The 21,515-nt window shown below is 44.2% G+C and overlaps 1 long non-coding RNA gene and 1 pseudogene across 1 annotated transcript; one reads left to right on the forward strand and one right to left on the reverse strand.

The window, feature by feature from the left end:
- Nucleotides 1-307: 307 nt before the first annotated feature.
- LOC136458370 (aspartate--tRNA ligase 2, cytoplasmic-like) overlaps nt 308-21,515 on the reverse strand; it is a 36,244-nt pseudogene continuing 15,036 nt past the window's right edge.
- On the forward strand, nt 1,786-2,557 carry LOC136458369 (uncharacterized). The gene is made up of 4 exons (XR_010759978.1): nt 1,786-1,916; nt 2,003-2,197; nt 2,285-2,348; nt 2,499-2,557. It is a non-coding gene; the product is annotated as an uncharacterized lncRNA (long non-coding RNA).

The following is a 21,515-nucleotide window of genomic DNA, read 5'->3' on the forward strand; positions in this document are numbered from 1 at the left end:
TGTTATTAAATTGGCTTAAATCTTTCTTCATCCATGGACATGGCAACTCATGACATAAACGTGAATACATGGTTTCGTTTCAAAAAAAAACATGAGTACATGGGTTAGATCACTGCTGCTAGAGTTGAAAATAAGGGCAATAATACAATCATCCCAAAAAACAAAGAGTCGGTGCAAGTACCAAGTAGCAACTTTAATTTCGCGCCCAAAATAAAAATAGCTCTGAATCTAAAAGTAGCCCAAAAACAATATAAAGCGTCACGACGGTGAATTGCAACAGCTTTGGGCATGATTTGTTTGTGCGAAGTCATGGGGTAAGCCTTCGTGGGTCACGTGGGAAGAGCGAAGTCTTCCTGATGTTTTTCAGGGCGCAGAACAGCATCACAACCCTCTCCAGGCCCACCCCAAAACCCCCATGAGGAGGCGCACCATAACTACAATAGAAAGCAAATACTAGAATGAGTACCAGATACAGAAAGGGATCCAGAACATAACTGCGAGAATGCAACAATATTGTGCATCTGGGATAAGAAGACATATACCTGAATGATTCAAGGTACGCTGAGATAGTATTTACATCAACTCCACACTGTACTGCACGATTTACCAACAGGCCAGGTATATGTATTCTTTGTGCTCCAGAAATGATCTCCTCACCTATGACATTAGCACATTGCTAAGTTAAGTTTGGGCTTCGAAAGGAAAAACACATTTGCTTAACTCAACACTGGTCCCAAAAAAACAGCATCACATCTTTGATAATGAAATTATACAAGCATAATGCATACCTCGAATGAAGACATCAAAAGAATTGCTGTAAGCTGGGTTGTCATAACAAGGCATGGTGTAGAATGGACGGACAGCCAAAGGATATCGATAGAGAATGAAGAAATCTGTGCCATACCTACAAATAACACAGAAGGTTCGCTTACAAAATAAAGAAACATAGTATCTCCACTATAATTGAAAACTTGTCTCTATCAAAATCAAAGGGTTCATAATAGATCTACGTCAAATCCAAAGGCCCAGAAACGATGTTTGATGGAGGCTTCTCACACCCCCTCACCTCCGCACTCTCCCCGCCCGCATCCTCGTAGCTCTCGGCAATTAGGATCCAATCACCGATCATTCAACCATCAAAAAAGAAAGTCCGGGAAAAAAAGGCATGACAACCTCCGCACCGCAGCATCCTCCTGTTGACGCTAGACTCCGGACGACTCTCGCCACCATCGCCGACCTGTTGATGGTCGCCGCCTCCTGCTGACTCACTTGGCCGCCGCCGCCGATGGACTGCACTGCGACTACTGCTTCGAGCCCTGGACGCCGTGCTAGGGCCGCGTACGCGCGTACGTGGCACCGGCATCCTGCAAACGGCGGCGACCGGACGGCACAGCTCCGTCAGACCCGCAAACGACGGTGGACGACGACGTCGTACGCGGCGACCAGGACACAGAACCAGTGCCGCGAACGCCGTGGCGAGACCTGCCGAGCCTGGCATTCAGATCAGGCGTCGGCAGGAGGCTGCAGTCCGTTCGCGAGGGCACTTCTCCAGCCGACAAGGTCACGGTGCCCACGACGAACGCCGCTCACAGCCCGGCGACCGTCGAAGACACCTACATATGGCGAGGTCATTTTCCTCAATATAATAAACCTAAGAAGGCGAATAATGCAAAGGTCCTGCCTCAAGGTGAGTCATTTTCTTCAATAGTATCTTATTTTTTATATTTTTTTGAAATTAATTAATTAATAAAATTATTTTCAACGCAGACTGTGAGTGTACAGAAGAAGATGTCAAGGTAATTCACTACATGAAAGGAAAAAAGGAAAAAAGTTTACTTGTCCGAATTCACGATGCTTGGGTAATTAGAGATGACATGGATTGCCTATTAAATGGTGATGTGCAAGTGAATGGCGCTGTAAGCATTTTTACACTGCTTTTGCATTAGCTGATGTCCATGCAAAATATATGCCAATTTTTAATTGACAAATTACAAACCTGCAGGTCATAAGTGCGTACATCCAGTTGATGCGGCATGAAGAACACCTGCTCCATAGAGAAGGTGGAGATGTTTACTTAGAAAATACCTTTATTACTCAATTGCTACATCGTGATGGAGAGCCCCCTGCAACGACATGGAACTATAGCAGAAATGACGTGGTTGAAACATGGGTCCAAAATTATTTGAAGGCTGATATGGTACGCTTGACCACAAACTCTAATAGATGCTACTTTTTGTTGATTAAAAGAAATATAAATAAATTGGATAAAACTCTATTATTGCAGGTGTTCCTTCCTATAAACATTGTGAAGTTTCACTGGTACGTAGCGATTGTTAATGCTTCAATAGGCGAGATACATGTTTTGGACTCTTTCGGAGACCAAATGTCAAACTTTCAAGATCTCAAATATACGGTGTGGCTTATGATTGATATACATACATACATATTGTTTTTAAATTTTTTAATATTCCCTTTCTAAAACTTGGTGTTTCGGTAAGTTAATAGGAATGGAAAGAATGATAAAGCATGTAGCAGAGCATATCCAACTGGACTGACAAAAAATGGAAACACGGTATCGAAGTGTCATCTTGGCCAACTAAACATATGATCACTAAAAGAGCGCAAACAGATGGGTAAAAGATCAACTATACCTTGTAATATTGTCACACCAGCAACAGTACCTGTATCACTCATATTTTACTTGTAATATTTGCACAGTGTAAGTTGTGGTTTATGGATGCTTAATTATATGGAGTACTGGACTGGAACAACTTTATCTGACGCTGTGACCCAGGTAATTTCATAAGAATATTTCTAAATATTTTTTATTTTGGTTTGGTTAATAATCACGACTTGCTCATATTTTTAGGACGATATAAGTAACTTTAGGTTCAAGCTACCTGCGATCTTGTATAACTCCACGCTAAACACAGCGAGAGGGTTACAGGATGATGAGCAAGATATGGAAGACAACAATAATCTTGATAATGATGTTGTAATGCTCGATAATCCAGATGAAATAGATATGATACTGTCGGGTACAACAACATGGACAAACAAACAAGACCTATTGTCTGCATTTCGTGCATGCATCCTGTTGAATAATGACCCTGAATCTTTAGAGTAAGTCATTCTAAAGTAAATTATTTTGTTCTAATTTAAAGATTTTTCATCACCCCCGCTACAACTGCTACGATAATTCATTTGTTTGTTGTCCTGGTTTTTTAGCAAAGAATGGGTCCGAAGCACATGACCGTATCCGATTTCTTTAACTCGTAGAAAAATTGGCGATATTTTAAACGAGAATATGGAGATGGATCATAATTGCTTCAACCTTGCTGTTTGATGGCTGCATCCAATAACGCCTCTATGTTGGAGAAAGACAAATACCACTATATGGACCTCCAGTTTGCTGTAAGTTGATATAATTTTTCACTAATGTATATAAATCATTTGTTAGTTGTATCATTAATTAAATAGTGATAATTGTTGCAAAAAAAACAACAGTCGAGAACTCAGTTTGGACGAGATCCAAGGTGTTGCGACTGGATAGACTATGAAGAACTAGCAAAATTGCTTCAATGCGGGCCTGATAGGGACTACAAAATACAAAATTGCAGCACTGTAAGATATATGTTCATTAAACTCCTTTGAAAACTTATATTTTGTATTGCACTTATGGTTTTTTTTGTTTGTTTACAGATTCTATAGCCATATTTTCGAGATAGGAACTATATTTTATTCATATTTGACATGGGTAACAAAATTGTGCACATTCTAGATCCGCATTCTCCAAAACTATGGTACTCAAGTCTAGATCCAATCATGCCATATAATGGTATATTAGAGATAGTTTTGAATTATTTCAGTTTCTCCATGACATTGGTCAATCCTGCATGGAAAGAGAATGTTTACCTCTGGCGTCGTCAATTAAAACTATATCTTCCAAAAGCTATGGACTGGTAACAACTTATATTGTGTTTATCTTATCTTACCATCAAATAAATAGTGATTTGATTTAACTACAACAAATAAACACTTGGGCTCTTCTTCTCCAGGAAATTGGCAGGCTTCCTTGTCTACAACTACCTAAAGTTGTGGAATGGCGAAAGATTATCATCGTTTGTCAACATAGTAAGCGTAAAATATTTCTATGTATATTTTATATGTTATCTACCAAATCAGTAAGTTAACTTATTATATATTATCTATATCATTCGCAGAGGTCAGATTCACTGAGGACGGAATTTTTAGTTGACATTTTGAAGAGCAGCGCAAATGAATGTACATATGACATCCCTGGGGAACTGCAAGATCTACTTAAACTCATAAATTAGTAGGATAGATATGTCAGACATGACTTTATTATGCCTTGTTATGCATGCGTGTTTTCCAGATAAATACATCGTTATGTACCATTGCGTGTGACTTAAACTATCAAAAAATTTCGTTGTTTGGTTATTTTCATGTGATTTTCAGAATAAAGCCGTAGCGTTAGCACAGGCACTATACTAGTAGTTAATAAGCAATTGACTGGAAACAGATATATAACATAAAAGTAGGCGTCATCTTAGGCTGTGCAGCAAGGCAACAATAAAAGTGAATATAACTTATGCATATCAACAAGAATTAGTGGAGTATAAGTGGTGGAAAAATATAGGTCACCATGTTCGTTCTCAAAGTGGAGAAAAGATGATTCAGGACTTTAGCTGCAGATCTAATATCACTATACAAAGGGAAGAGGAGCAAAATATCAAATAGAATACCAGTCTTGGTACTTCCCAAATTGCACAGAACCAGATGGCCAAGCTGGCCCATGATAGCCCCTTGTTTAACCATGGGACAAGTTCACAACATGCCTACATAGACCTTCTGACCCAACATATATAGCGCACGTATATTTCAAGATTCAAACTTCTTTGACAAACAATTAGTCGAACAATATGAAAAGTTTGTGCGCGCTATAGAAGTGGCTACCAGGGCTGGACGAAAAACTGAAGCTCATCAGCTCAGCTAGTTCATGGCTGGCTAGACTTGGCTCGTTGCAATTACCTAAGCCAGGCTTAGCTTTCAGCTCATTAGAGATAATCTAGCAGGCTTGTGAACCTCTCCAGGGCCAAACTAGCAGGAGCATCTAGCAACGGCAAACCAAAAACAGGCCCACCCAAACAGCCCAATAGCCAGAAAGCCTAATCCTCCCCAAAACACTAAACTATCCGAGACCATGGGCCACCGCACGCGTGTGACGCAACCAGCTGCCAGCTCTAGTCGTTTCTATTACCCCTTTGGGCGTCCCACGGCTATCCTCAAGTCCTGCAAGTGGAGCATGCATCCACAGAGGACGATAAAAACGCACTTTTGATGCCACCAAATTAAAAATAGAGAAGCAAGCGCAAAGGCTGCAATTGAGGATATGCATCTGCAAATCGCACATCACCAGCTAGGACTCAATTGGCATCCTTGTCTCTATTCCCTGGCTCACGAGGTGGCTCAAGTTGGCAAACAAGCCGAACCAAGCAAAACTTCGCTCATTGGAGCGGAAGGAGCACTTGGCATAGGATGGATCGTCCCCACCTTGTCGTTAGAACCAAACACTACCTTACAGTGTTGCCCACGTTCTACCATCGCCAAACAGAACACTAAATTATCATTTCTAAAAGTGGGAGCAACAAGCAGCGTATGATAAACTTACTTTTCCTTGACAAGTTGACCAAGCTTTTTCTCAGCATCAGTATTGAGGTCACCCTGATAGGAGTCGTTTCTGTTCCAGCATCCTGTCAATTGGGACAAATTAGTCTACTTTTGTGTAGTCAAGTTGATATGTCAGGGAAAACAGGCCTAGAGTTTATACCTTCAACATTTGAATTCCTTCCTCATAAGTGAGCTTCAAGGTTTGATCCAGATACTGCACGAATGGTTAACGTATTTCAAGTCATTAGCTTGAGCAACAAAACCAGATGACTGCATCATGATGAGAACTATAAAATAAGCACGAATGTTTTACCTTCAGAGGTTCAAATGGATACTGCTTATTTATTGCCTCGAGTTCCTCCTTGCAGTTCTCATTCAAGTGTTTAAATATCGACAAGAATAATCCATCAACAATATCACAAACCTACATAAAGAACCAATACTTGTAGTAAAAAGAAACTTCAATAAATGAAATGGATCACTATTATTCTAATCTTACTTCAAAATAGTGCTCCTTAATCTCCATTTTAGCATCAAGACCAATAAACTCTGAGAGATGCCTGTATGTGCGAGAACTTTCTGCTCTAAACACAGGACCAACCTCGAATACACGTTCAAATCCACCACAAACAGCCATTTGCTTGTGTAACTGTGGAGATTGTGCTAGACAAACAGGCTGACCATTGTATAAAAGATTGAATACAGCAGCACCGCCCTCACTGGATCCTGCAATCAGTTTTGGGGTATGGATCCCAACAAAGCCCTTGGACAACAAAAATTCTCTGAATTTCTGCATATGAACAGAAAAAAAAAATAAGTTAACAGTCCAATGAAAAGATACATATACATAAATAAAAGCAAACTAAGGGCGCGTTTGCGACCCTGGCCCGACGGCCTGGCTGCGCCCTCCGTGTGCAGCTTCCCGTGTTTGCGAGCTAGGGCCCACCAGCGAGCCAGGCCCAAACGATGCAAATCGCACTCTCTCTCATGGCTCCCAGGAAACGCGACTTTCCTTCGTTTCTTCAGAGCCTGGCTTGTTGAAGCGCGTCTTGGGCTCGCGTGGGCTCGTGGTGGGGATGGATGTTAGATTGATCTCCTAACCAATAAGCCCAACGGCTTATTGGGCCTTAGTCACGCGCCCTGATCGGGGGCACCCAACCCTACATGGTTGGTGGGTCCCCGTCGCACTGCGCTATATAAAGAGGTGGGGGCCGGCGGCTCAAAGCACGAGGTTCACCATGAGCCGCAAACCCCACCGACAAAACCCTAGACCGATCTAAGAGGGCGCGCAGCCAGCGACGGGAAGCTCCGCTGACCCTCGTCGTCGTCACTGCTACGCCCCGTCTGCACTGCATCGATGTCCGTGCAACCTCTACTCCACCCGTCACTGCCTGTGTGCTGCCTCCATCACCAAACTAGCGATGGCCAGCACAACCGCGACTTCATCTGAAGGCTCAGGTTCATCACCAGCACCTCTCTACCCTATCTCCCTCTCGGTGTAGTGTTCTAGGTCTAAATGTGCATGTGCTTCACGGATCCAAGTGTTCATCCGCCTAGATCTACCCTAGTCGATCCACAGAATATTAACAATGGTATCAGAGCTTATTCTAGCGGTAGATCTGGCTCGGGGAAAGAAATTAAAAGTTACCCGAGAAGAAAGTTGATTAGATCCAGTGCGGATCTAAGCAGAAAAGGGTCGGCCGACGTTCGGTTGAACCCTAAACTCGATCCATCGGATCTGAGAAAAGATATGGTTCGGATGAACCCTAAACCTAATGAGGTTAAAGAAGAACCCGAAGGCGATTTGGGGAAAAACAAAAAAAGTGTCGTCCCCAACCCTAACCCTAATCAGGAAATCGTGCAAAATCCGAATCAAAGAAACCGAAAAAGGATGAAAAGGATCCCGATCTCGGATCGGATCAGAAAGAACCCTAACCCGAGAAATGAAACCCTAACCCTAGATCGGGTTTTGGGGAAGGAAAAGGATGAAGAGGGGAACCTACCCGGTCCTCCCGACACCGCCGTCGCGTGGAAAGCTACCACCGTGCGGGCGGTGATCACCGCCACCATGGTTGGCGCGCGGACAGAGGCCTGGCTCGGCCGTGGCTCAGGGCAGCGGTCCAAAGCCGCTCGACGGCGGCGCGCTCTGCCATGGGCGAGCGCGCGCACCGGCGAGGGGCTTGGCACCGGTGTCGTCCTCCCTTCTTCTCCGGTGACGAGGTGGCCGCGCGCTCCCTTCGTCTTCGCTAGCGTCGCCGTGGGAGAGGAGAGGAGAAAGCAAGCAGAGAAATGGGCTAGGGTTCAGGGAGCGACGGCGTTCGCTGGTTTTGATCCAGCGACATTGAAGGCCAACCGTCCGATCGACGTGAGCGGCTGAGATCAAATGGGCCAGCGCCGCAGCCCAGGCGGGAAAGGGCGCGAGGCCGAATTCCCGACCTAGGCCCAGGTTGCGGCCTGGGCGCGGGGGAGCGCTGGAGCGCGCGGCTGGGCCACAAGCGGCTGGGTCGGGAGAGCTGGCGCGCGCGGCTGGGCCGCGGGTAGCTGGGCCGAGTTTGCTGGCACACGCGCGCGTGAACAGGCCATGGGCCGTTTTCGTTGGGCCGCGCAAACTGATTGCTGGATCGGGCCGAAATGGCCAAATAAATAGTAAAGTCACAGTTTTGATTTTTCTTATTTTCCAGAAAACAATTTGATCAATTTAAATTGAATTTTTTTTGTGATAATTTTCTGTACAAAAATTTATCCAACGATAATTTTGTTCAGTAAATAGTAAAGTTGCTTCTGGAAAATAGGAAAATGATTATTGAATTTCCGCTGCGTATTTAAAGTAATTATGGACTTTTAATTAAATTCGAACCAACGGGAGAATTTGATTTTAAGAGCCAAGAGATTAAAAATGAGTTGATTATGATATTGTTATTTTCTGACCAACGTTGTTAATAGCAATATTATAATTTTAAATGATTATGCATTATTTCTATTTCTGCCCAACGGTGATGTAGATTTAATGTATAAAATAATTGTATGTTTTAATTTTGACCAACGTTAAACTAAGGCATGCAATTATTGTTGTTATTTCTGTTCTCACACTATTTGAATTGTGTTTTCAGGATGATACAACTTAATGAGTTGTATCAAAGAGATCCCCACTCTAAAAGGTGATAACTATATTGAGTGGAAAAAAAAGATAGACCTGGCTTTTATCCTTGCTGAGGTGGACTGGGTTGTCACCACACCGTGTCTCAAAGAACCTGTGGCACCGGTGAGGGAGACAGATGAGACTAATGCTGCATGGCAGAACAGAGAGCGGGATTTTGCTCCCGTAAAGATGTCCTATGACCTTGAGCATAGGAAATAGGTCACTGCCAACAAGAAGTGTTTGGCAGTGATAAAGAACACCATTGAGTCTGCTATTGTGGGCTCAATTCCAGACTGTGACACGGTCACAGAGTACCTAAATAGAATAAAGAGTCAGTTCACTGGCTCTTCAAAGACATATGCAACCCAGCTGATCAAGCAGCTGGTTACAGAAAGGTACTCTGGTGGCAGCAGTGGCATTAGAGAGCACATACTGAGAATGAGCAATCTGGCATCTAAGCTCAAACCAATGGATTTGACACTCAATGATGAGTTTCTTATTCATTTGATTTTTGCTTCTTTGCCCAAAGAATTTGACACCTTTGTTGTTAATTACAACATACAACCTGAAAAATGGGATAGAAAAGCTCATAGCCATGTGTGTGCAAGAGGAGGATAGAATAAAAGTTTCATAAGGTGGTTCTGTCAACTACCTAAAAGATAAGAAAAAGAACTATAATAACAGCTCTTCCTCTAAGTCATCTGGAAAAGGTCCCATGCAACAGTCTCAGAACCAGCAATTCCCAGTGGCTAAAGACCAGTGTCTCCACTGCAAGAAGACGGGACATTATAAAAAGAATTGTCCTGATTTCTTAAAGATGATTATGAAGAATAAAGGTGAGAACATTATTATGTTCGTAAATGAATCCTTGTATGTAAAGTTTTCAAAATCCACTTGGTAGATTGATTCAGGTGCAACTATTCATGTTGTTAATTCATTACAGGGATTCTGTTCGATGAGAACTTTGCAAAGAAGCGAAAGTTTCATTAAAGTCGCAAATGGAGTACAAGTAGATGTTGAGGCCATTGGAGATCTTCCTTTAGAGCTTCCAGATGGCTTCATACTTTTTCTTAGAGATGTTCTTTATGTACCTTCTTTGCAAAGAAACCTTATTAGTGTATCAAAGTTGGACTATGATGGTTATGATTGCCATTTTGGAAATGGCAAATGTCAGATATTGTTTAATAATAAATGTGTTGGTCTTGCCTTCTGACAAGACGAGCTTTATTTGTTATCACTTCGTGAAAATGTGAATTCCGTATGTGATGTGAATGAAAATGTATCCTTATCGAACAATGGAAACAGAAAATGAAAGAGAGCTCATGATGCGTTGTCGAAATTATGGCACTGTTATTTAGGCCATATTTCGAGGGGGAGAATAGAAAGACTAGTTAAGAATGATATTCTTCCTCCATTAGAGCTCTCAGAGTTAGAACAATGTAGAGATTGCATAAAAGGAAAGTATGTAAAGAAAATTAAGAAAGATGCCAAACGAAGCACAGGAATCCTACAGATTATTCACACAGACATATGTGGTCCTTTTCCTGTGAAAAGTGTGGATGGTTATGATTCATTCATAACATTCACAGACGATTACTCTTGGTTTGGCTACATTTATCCAATTAAAGAAAGAACAGAAGCGTTGGATAAATTTAAAATATTTAAAGCAGAAGTTGAAAATCAGCATGATTTAAAGATTAAGATAGTCAGGTCTGACCATGGAGGAGAGTACTACGGTCGGCATACCCTATATGGACAAGTTCCTGGACCTTTTGCAAGGATCTTACAGGAGAATGGTATAGTCGCCCAGTATTCAACACTAGGCGAACCTCAGCAGAATGGAGTAGCTGAAAGGCGTAACCGTACCATGATGGATATGGTGCGTAGTATGATAAGTTACTCCACTTTACCCATGAGTCTGTGGATGGAGGCGTTAAAACCGCCATTCATATTCTCAATAGAGTACCAAGTAAGTCGGTGCCCAAAACACTGTATGAGTTATGGACAAGAAGAGTACCCTCACTTAACCACTTGCGTGTGTGGGGGAGCCCTGCTGAGACTAAAGTTTTTAACCCAAACATTGGGAAGCTAGATCCCAAAATAGTGAGTTGCCATTTTATTAGCTACCCAGAAAAGTCAAAAGGTTTTCGTTTCTACTGTCCTAACAGATATACAAAGTTTGTGGAAACGAGACACGCTGTCTTCCTAAAGGATGAAATGATTAGGGGGAGCATGGTAGCTCAAGAAATTGACCTTGAAGAGAAGTGGGTGTATGCACCCACTCCGATCATTCATGAGCCATTTTTCTCACTACCTGTTGTTGCTGCACCAACAGTACAAGACACTGTGGTGCCAGCACCTGTTGTTATTCCGCCTGTGGCAACAATGAATAATGATGAGGAACCTGTGCCTCAGAATCCTATAGAACCTATTGCCACACATGAGGGGGAGTAACAACAGCCTCAAACAGAAAATGTGCCAATTGAGGAGGCCCCTAGAAGGTCTCAAAGAGTTAGAAAATCAGCTATTCCTGCTGATTATGAAGTGTACAACACTAAAGAATTTTAAATGAAGGATGATCCCACCTCATTTGAAGAAGTCATAAAAAGTGATCATTCATCAAAGTGGCTTAAGGCCATGGAAGATGAGATGAGATCAATGAATGTAAATAAAGTTTGGGATTTGGAGATAATTCCTAAAGAAGCCAAAACAGTAGGCTGTAAATGGGTCTACAAAACAAAACTTGACTCTCAAGGGAATATAGAGAGATATAAAGCCCGACTTGTGGCAAAAGGCTTTACACAAAGAGAAGGGATTAATTACAATGAGACCTTTTCTCCAGTCTCATGTAAGGATTCCTTTAGAATCATAATGGCATTAGTGGCACATTACGATTTGGAATTACATCAGATGGATGTAAAGACGGCATTTCTCAACGGAGACTTAGAGGAAAATGTTTACATGGCACAACCAAAAGGTTTTGTCATGGAAGGAAAAGAACGTTTGGGATGCCGCCTAAAGAAATCAATTTATGGATTAAAATAAGCTTCAAGACAGTGGTACTTGAAGTTTGATCAGATAATAAAGAATTTTGGGTTTAAAGATAATGTTGAGGACAATTGTGTCTACGCAAAGTTTAAAAATGGGAAGTTTATCTTCCTTGTCTTGTATGTGGATGATATCTTACTTGCTAGTAGTGATGTCAGTCTACTACTGGAGACAAAGAAGTTTTTGTCCTCAAAATTTGATATGAAAGATCTTGGTGAAGCTTCGTTCATTCTAGGGATCGAGATTCACCGAGATAGAAGTAAAGGGGTATTAGGACTGTCACAAAAGGCATACATAGAAAAAGTCTTAAAGAAATTCAGTATGCACAAATGTAGTCCCTCACCTGCTCCTATAGTCAAGGGCGACAGATATGGGGATTTTCAATGCCCAAGGAACCAATATGAGATCGATCAAATGAAAGTGGTTCCATATGCTTCAGCTGTCGAAAGCTTGCAATATGCTCAAGTGTGTACGCGCCCTGACTTGGCATTTGTTACCGGGTTATTTGGCAGATTCCAGAGCAATCCTGGAATAGAACACTGGAAATTAGTAAAGAAAGTCTTGCGTTATTTGCAAGGAACGAAAGGCCTCATGATGACATATAGAAGATCTGATTCACTCCATATAGTAGGATATTCAGATTCTGATTATGCGGGAGATAATAGAAAATCCACGTCTGGATATGTGTTTACTCTCGCAGGGGGAGCTATTTCATGGAAAAGCTCAAAGCAAACCGTCACTACATCATCCACAATGTATGCCGAGTTTGTAGCGTGTTATGAGGCAACGGGGCAGGTGAACTGGCTAAAGAAGTTCATACCCGGTTTGAAGGTGGTTGACGACATCAATAGACCACTGAAGTTATACTACGATAATAATCCAGCAGTACAGTATGCTCACAACAATAGGTCAAGTGGTGCTGCCAAACACATTGACATAAAGTTTTATGTTGTGAAGGATAAAGTCCGGGATCAAATGATAAGTCTTGAGCATATAAGTACCGAAAAGATGCTCGCGGATCCGCTTACAAAAGGCTTACCACCCAACGTGTTCAGAGAACATGTAGCCGGCATGGGTTTAAGGGAAAGCCTATGATTCCTAGACTATAAAGGGCCCAAAAGTTAAAGTAACTATTTCAGATCAGAGATGTGCATTGTAGCTGTTAAATCTATCGGCGATTGACCGTGACGATGAGACATGCTCTATGCATCATCTGTGAAGAAATGAGTAAGGATAAAAGGATTGAAGTTTAAAGTTTAAAGATAAAAGTAATAGTGAGATCAAGGGGGAGAATGTTAGATTGATCTCCTAACCAATAAGCCCAACGGCTTATTGGGCCTTGGTCACGCGCCCTGATCAGGGGCGCCCAACCCTACATGGTTGGTGGGCCCCTGTCACACTGCGCTATATAAAGAGGTGGGGGCCGGCGGCTCAAAGCACGAGGTTCGCCTTGAGCCGCAAACCCCACCGACAAAACCCTAGACCGATCTAAGAGGGCGCGCAGCCAGCGACGGGAAGCTCCGCTGACCCTCGCCGTCGTCACTGCTACGCCCCGTCTACACTGCATCGACGTCCGTGCAACCTCTACTCCACCCGTCGCTGCCCGTGTGCTGCCTCCATCACCGAACCAGCGATGGCCAGCACAACCGCGACTTCATCTGAAGGCTCAGGTTCATCACCAGCACCTCTCTACCCTATCTCCCTCTCGGTGTAGTGTTCTAGGTCTAAATGTGCATGTGCTTCACGGATCCAAGTGTTCATCCGCCTAGATCTACCCTAGTCGATCCATAGAATTTTAACAATGGAATCACCTCCGACTCCTTTCTCACCCACTGCGGCGGAGCGGCGCGTCCTGGTCGAGCGGCCTGTCGGTGGTGGCGGAGCGGCGCGTCGGTGATGAGGCAGAGGAGGATGAGGAGGAGGCGTGGGCGAGGGGAGGTCGGAGGTGGAGCGGCGCAAGCAACTCGAGCCGGCGTCGTGTTCGCTGTCGTCGTGGGAGTCCTCGCGCTCGCCGTCGTGGGCGTGGCTCGCCGCTGGCATCTTCGCGCTCGCCGTCGTCGCGGGCGTCTTCGCCGTGGGCCTGGCGGCGCGAGCGGCCGCCGCGAGCAGCAGCAAGCGACGCGGCGCTGCGCGGCGACGCGAGCAGCAGCAACGACGCGGCGCGGCGCGACCGGTGGGCGCGAGTAGCAGCAACGGAGCCTGGCCATCGTCGTGGATGACGCAGGCGACGCCGGCCACCACCACCCAGGCCATTGCAGCAACCTGCGCTTCGCCGTGCCCACCAGCTGCTCGACGAAATGCCTGTGAGGCATTCTCTGGTGGTAAGGCTACCAACCCACACTTCTATGGTATAGGCACGCAAACACGTTCTGAATGCAGCCTGGTCCGTTTTGTAGGTGGAGGCAAACAAGATGAGTTGCAGCGGTTGAGGCCGGCCAAGACTGGCCTGGGCGTCATGGGCGGGCCGAGCCGGCCGCAACCACCCTCGCAAACGCGCCCTAACAACCCGTGGAAATGCTGGCACACTTACGTTTTCAACTTGACACTGAATTCGAAATATTGCTTGGTTGGACGGTATTCGTAGGTCAATAACTCTATAATTCAATCGGGTATCTTGCCCAACACGAATAATGTTCTGTTGTTGTCCATCCTTCAAACATAGCAATAATCAAATCATAAGATAAGATTGTAGAAACCACAGGCAAAACAAAGCTCGAACATAAAGTTGCATTGTTCATTAAACAGAATGCGGACAATTCACATAATTTAAAACAGTACACATGTTCAACCTTTTCAATCTCGATTTCACTCCGGGCTGCGTCCTCAAATTTCATCGGAAGGTTCGGTATAGCCCTATTGACACAATAGATCTTCCTCACTTGAATCTCAACCTGCAAAGGCACCAAAAACCATCGATCAACGCGGTTCCCTTTTTTTCTGATGCGGTTCCTGATGATGACAAATGCCCACGAATATATTGCAAAGGAGGAAAAGGCGGTGGAACCTGCTGCGTGCAGTCCTTTATGGGGTTACTCGGGAAGGGAGACAACACCCTCGACTTCGACGATTGACTCTACGCTGAGGGATGCCGTGAATCGCACCATCTGCGTGCTGGTCCCAGCGTCGGCGCTAGCGACAAGCACGCACTGCACGGTGCTCATGCTCTGGCGCAGAACGAAGAAGACCATCTTATTGCCAACCTCGCGGATCGCTTGAGTGGCCGCGCGTACCAGCACGGAGCGGCCCACGGCGGCGGCATCGAGGCGCTAGCGACAAGCACGCACTGCACGGTGCTCATGCTCTGGCGCAGAACGAAGAAGACCATCTTATTGCCAACCTCGCGGATCGCTTGAGTGGCCGCGCGTACCAGCACGGAGCGGCCCACGGCGGCGGCATCGAGGTCGCAAACATTGGTCCACGAACGACCGGAGATGGCCTTAGACTGGATCTCCTCTAGTGGTATATCGCCATAGTTGGCTTCGAACAGATCGTCGGAGCCATGAGTCGGGTGCTGGTGCTGGTGCTGCCAGCGCGCCAACTTCTCGGCTTTTTTGAGCTACGATCCAAATTCAAGCCTGGCCCAAAGCGAAGCGGTCCATTAACGTTAAAAAGAATTACACCATCTATTAGTTCCGTATTGCTAATAAACAAAGGTGTGATATTTTTTCTCCCTATATATACGGACCATCTTCCTCGTAGGCATCATATACTTGTATACGGAAAGGCCCCTAGGTTAGGGTATCTCCAAGTTGTAAATCTCCGACTTTTGTAACCTTATCCGATATAGTGAAGATTTATTGGCCGGTGCCCGTGGTTTTTTCCCTTCCACCTTAGGAGGATTTTCCACGTTAAAATCTCGTGTCTCCTGTGTTTGATATACTGTTCTTCGTCGTTTATATTGCCTATCGTTTATAACAAGTGGTACCAGAGCTTGGTTTGACCTTAGGGTTTTCACGATGGTATCGATGAAGTTTGATCTACCGCTGCTGGATTACAAGACGAGATTTACACTGTAGCAAGTCAAGATGCGGGCGATTCTGGCACAATCTTCGGATCTTGACGAGGCGTTGGACGGTTTCGGAGGAAAAGGACAGAAGTCATGGACCGCTGAAGAGAATCGGAAGGATCGTAAGGCTCTGTCTCTGATTCAACTTCATCTACATAATGATATTTTGCAAGAAGTGCTGCAGGAGAAAACTGCCGTAGAACTTTGGCTCAAGCTGGAATCGATCTGTATGTCCAAAGATCTAACCAGTTAGATGCACGTGAAGATAAAGTTATTCACGCACAAGCTGCAAGAAGGTGGTTCGGTGATGAACCACTTATCGATCTTTAAGGAGATCGTTGCCGACCTAGTGTCGATGGAGGTAAAATATGATGATGAAGATTTAGCTCTTCTACTGTTATGCTCACTGCCTACTTCGTTTGTAAATTTTTGAGATACCATAATATTAAGCCGTGATGAACTAACTCTTGCAGAAGTATATGAGGCCCTCCAGACGAGGGAGAAGATGAAAGATATGGTTCAGTCTGATGTGTCGTCCTCTAAGGACGAAGTGTTGCAAGTTAGAGGCAGGCCCGAGCAGAAAACCTACAACAACAACAATAATCGAGACAAGAGCAAGAATGGTAAAGGTTGTTCTAAGTCCAGAGGCAGAGATGAGTTCTGCATGTATTGTAAGAAAGATACTCATGTCATTGAGGATTGTTGAAAGCTGCAGAATAAGGAGAAAAGAAACAGTACGTATAAACCAAAAAATAAATCTGATGGTGATGGTAAGGCCTCTGTTGTCTCCGCTGTTGATAATTCTGATTCAGGAGATGTTCTGGTTGTTTTTGCTGGTTGTGTTGCTGGTCGTGATGAATGGATACTTGATTCTGCATGCTCGTTTCATATATGCTCTAACAGAGATTGGTTCAGTTCTTACGAGTCTGTGCAGAGTGGAGATGTCGTGCGTATGGGAGATAACAACCCACGTGAGATTGTGAGCATTGGCTCCGTTCAGATCAAGATGCATGATGGCATGATATGCACACTGAAAGATATGAGACACATACCAGGAATGGCCAAAAATCTCATTTCCCTCAGCACACTTGATGTCGAGGGGTACAGACACTCTGGTTCAGGTGGAGTGTGTAAGGTATCAAAAGGCTCTCTCATTTATATGATAGGTGATATGAACTCTGCAAAGTTATATGTTCTTAGAGAAAGTACTTTACATGGTTCTGTCACTGTTGCTGCTGTTTCTAATGATGAACCAAGTAAAACTAATCTCTAGCATATGCGTCTTAGGCATATGAGTGAACTTGGTATGGCAGAATTGATCAAGAGAGACCTGTTGGATGGCTGCACTGTGGGTAAGATGAAGTTCTGTGAGCACTGTGTTTTTGGTAAGCACAAGAGGGTAAAATTCAATGCATCTATTCATACCACCAAAGGTACACTTGATTATGTACATGCTAATTTGTGGGGACCGTCTCGTAAGCCCTCTTATGGTGGTGCTCGTTACATGCTTACCATTATTGATGATTACTCTAGAAAAGTGTGGCCTTATTTTCTAAAAAGTAAAGATGATACTTTTGCTGCTTTTAAAGAGTGGAAAGTTATGATAGAAAGGCAAACTGAAAAGAAGGTAAAATTACTTCATACTGACAATGGCGGTGAATTCTGTTCGGATGCTTTTAATGATTACTGCAGGGAAGAAGGCATTGTTAGGCACCACACCATCTCGTACACTCCTCAGCAGAATGGTGTGGCTGAGCGCATGAACCGAACGATCATCTCGAGGGCTCGTTGCATGTTGTCCAATGCTCGTATGAACAGGCGTTTTTGGGCTGAGGCTGCTAACACCGCCTGTTATTTGATCAACCGGTCACCATCTATCCCACTTAATAAGAAAACTCCCATTGAGGTATGGTCTGGTATGTTTGCTGATTATTCACAGTTGAGAGTTTTCGGTTGCACTATTTATGCTCATGTTAATAATGGAAAGCTAGAACCTAGAGCCATTAAATGTCTGTTTCTTGGTTATGGTTCTAGAGTTGAAGGATATAAGTTATGGAATCCTGAAACTAAAAAGACTTTCATGAGCAGAAGCGTTGTTTTCAATGAATCTGTTATGTTTAATGACAGCTTGTCCACAGATGTTTCACCAGTTGGTTCTGATGAGGAGCAGGAACATGTTAGCGTGCAGGTGGAGCACGTAGATGATCAGGAAACTAAAATTGTTGATAACAATGTTCATGATATTGTTCAGCACTCACCTCCTATTTTGCAGCCTCAAAATTAGTCTATTGCAGATCGTAGAACAAAGAGGAGTCGTGGACCTCGTCCATGTTTAATTGAGGAATGTGATATTGTTCATTATTCCTTTAGTTATGCTAAACAGGTTGAGAACATTCATGAGCCGGCTACGTACACTGAAGCTATTGTTTCTGGTGACCACGAGAAGTGGATTTCCGCTATGCAAGAAGAGATGCAGTCACTTGAGAAAAATAGCATATGTGATGTTGTGCGCTTGCTTAAACATAAGAAGGCCGTTCGTTGCAAATGGATCTTCAAGAGAAAGGAAGGTTTGTCTCATAGTGAGCCTCCAAGATTTAAGGCAAGGTTAGTAGCAAAAGGTTTCAGTCAGATTCCTGGTGTTGATTATAATAATGTGTTCTCTCTAGTTGTAAAGCATAGTTCAATTCATACATTTTTTGGTATTGTTGCTATGCGAGATCTTGAGCTTGAACAGTTAGATGTAAAGACTGCGTTTCTATATGGAGAGCTCGAGGAGGAGATATACATGGACCAGCCAGAAGGGTTCATAGTACCTGATAAGGAGGATCATGTTTGCAAATTAAAGAGATCCTTATATGGTTTAAAACAATCTCCTCGACAATGGTATAAAAGGTTCGATTCTTTTATGATGTCACATGGTTTTAAGAGGTCTGAATTTGATAGCTGTGTGTACATTAAATTTGTTGATGGATCACCTATATACTTGCTGTTATATATTGATGGTATGTTGATTGCTGCCAAGAGCAAGAAAGAAATCACTACGTTGAAGAAACTGTTGAGTAGTGAGTTTGAGATGAAGGATCTTGGTGCTGCTAAGAAGATTCTAGGTATAGAAATTACAAGAGACAGAAATTCTGGTTTGTTATTTCTTAGTCAGCAAAGTTACATTAAGAAAGTTCTTCATCGTTTCAACATGCATATGCAAAGTATGTTAGTACTCCTATTGCTCATTTTAAATTATCAGCTTTACAATGTGCTAGTACGGATGAGGATTTTGAGTACATGTCAAGAGTTCCATATTCTAGTGCTGCTGGTTCTTTGATGTATGCCATGGTTTGCTCTCGTCCTGATTTATCATATGCTATGAGTTTGGTTAGTAGATACATGGCTAATCCTGGTAAAGAACATTGGAAGGCCATTCAGTAGATTTTTAGGTACCTTCGTGATACAACAAATGCCTGTTTGAAGTTTGATAGGACTGATAAGGGACTCACTGGCTACGTGGATTCAGATTTTGCTGCTGATTTGGATAAGAGGAGATCTCTCATAGGTTATGTGTTCACTGTTGGTGGTTGTGTTGTGAGTTGGAGGGCAACATTGCAGCCCGTTGTTGCCCTATCTACCACTGAAGCAAAATATATGCCTATTGCTGAAGCATGTAAAGAATCAGTTTGGTTGAAAGGTTTGTTTGCTGAGCTTTGTGGAGATGATTCTTACATTAATTTATTTTGTGACAGTCAAAGTGCTATATGTCTCACTAAAGATCAGATGTTCCATGAGAGAACGAAGCACATTGATGTCAAATACCATTATGTTCGCGATGTGGTCGCGCAAGGTAAGTTGAAGGTATGCAAGATAAGCACACATGATAATCCTGCTGATATATTGACAAAGTCAGTTCCTGTTGCTAAGTTTGAGCTTTGCTCAAGCTTAGTTAGTATAACTGTTTAGCCCAAGAGGCTATTTGGCACCAGAAGTATTTCTTTGTTGTTTCAGGGTGAAGGTTCGTTTAATGCTACAAGAAGGAATTTGTCTCAAGATAGAGTTTGTTGAGCTATGATCCAAATTCAAGCTTGGGCCGAAGCGAAGCGGCCCATTAGCGTTAAGATGGACTAGACCATCTATTAGTTCCGTATTGCTAATAGACGAGGGTGTGGGGTTTTTTTCTCCCTATATATATGGACCACCTCTCTCATAGACATCATAGACTTGTATACAGGAAAGCCCCTAGGTTAGGGTATCCCTAAGTTGTAAATGGCTGGTGCCCGTGGTTTTTTCCCTTCCATCTTGGGAGGGTTTTTGTCGGTGTTTCATACGAGCACCGGCAAGTAAATTTATAGTAATGCGCGTTGGGCTCGGATGGTGCGCTAAAGGACACAAGATTTATACTGGTTCGGGCCGAATGTCCCTACGTCCAGTTTGTTGCTGCTCATGTTATTAGCACCATAAACGGTCTGTAGTAAGGGATACAAACGATCGAGAGAGGGACTGGTCCCAAGTCTCTGATAGAAGGGTCAAAAGGAGGTCAAGAGCTTCGTAGCTGCTTGACTATGTGTATGTGTGTGTTCTTGTATTGTTCGATCAAAAGTCCCCCCTTGATGGGAGAAGCGCATCCCCTTTTATAGATGAAGGGGTTGGCTTTACAAGGATGAGGGCTTTACCTAATCTTGTGGCTCACGTCTACCCGGCCTCGTTTTTCATCCTGATGAGTGCGAAGGAAGATAAGTGCCTACAATACTATCGATGTCTCTGTAGAATGTCAGGTTGATTATAGAACGCTGCCCTGCGTAGGGTATGGGCTGTAGTACAGTGGTTTTGACTTATTAGCCTCTCCCAGCCTTGCTTCGCACGCCTTCTGGTTTCTGTGAGTCTTCGTCGGAGGGACGAGGGGTCGGGGTCTGGCGTAACGCCGTGGTCAAGGCCTTCTGACTTGGCGGACCTGAGGGGTCGGGAAGCGGGCGCCGCTCCCTCGGGTCCATAGCGTGGTGACGAAATATCCATCGTTCATGGAGATAGCAAATCCTTCTCTAGAGCATAGTGGTTGTCGTATATCTTCGTCGGGTTCCATGTCCCAGGGCTGAAGGCGGCGCCTACAACTCTACAGGGTGAGGAGCACGCACCTATACAACCTTTCGGGCTCTGCAGCGCCTAGAAGGGTCTAAAGCACCTGTCTCGTCATCCCCTGGCAGTACTTTTCCTTCTAGGGCGTAGGGTATGGTCCTTGGAGCCATGGTTGACCCTAACGTCTTGTCTCGCCCTATACCTATCATCTTGAGGGAACGGGGAGAAGTTGTCAGGTAAGATGAATCCAGTCTTTAGATATGGAGCAGGGTGAGGCCCATTCCTTGCCGTCGGGCAAAACGGAGACCAATCCCTATCTCTTGGGCGAGACCGACCCTGCCCCTCCAGGGTCAGGCAAGGCAGAATCTATCCCTCAGCCCTCGAGCGAGACCGAGCCCGCCCTAAAGGCGTCAGGCGAGACGGAGATTAGCCCTGAGCCCTTGGGCGAGGCAGAGCCACCTCAAAGGCGTCGGGCGAGACGGAGTCTATCCCTCGGCCCTCGGGCGAGACCGAGCCTGCCCCAAAGGCATCGGGCGAGGTGGAACCAAACTCCTGTCATTCGAACAAGAG

Source organism: Miscanthus floridulus, chromosome 6 (assembly GCF_019320115.1).
Source record: "Miscanthus floridulus cultivar M001 chromosome 6, ASM1932011v1, whole genome shotgun sequence".
Taxonomy (NCBI): Eukaryota; Viridiplantae; Streptophyta; class Magnoliopsida; order Poales; family Poaceae; genus Miscanthus; species Miscanthus floridulus.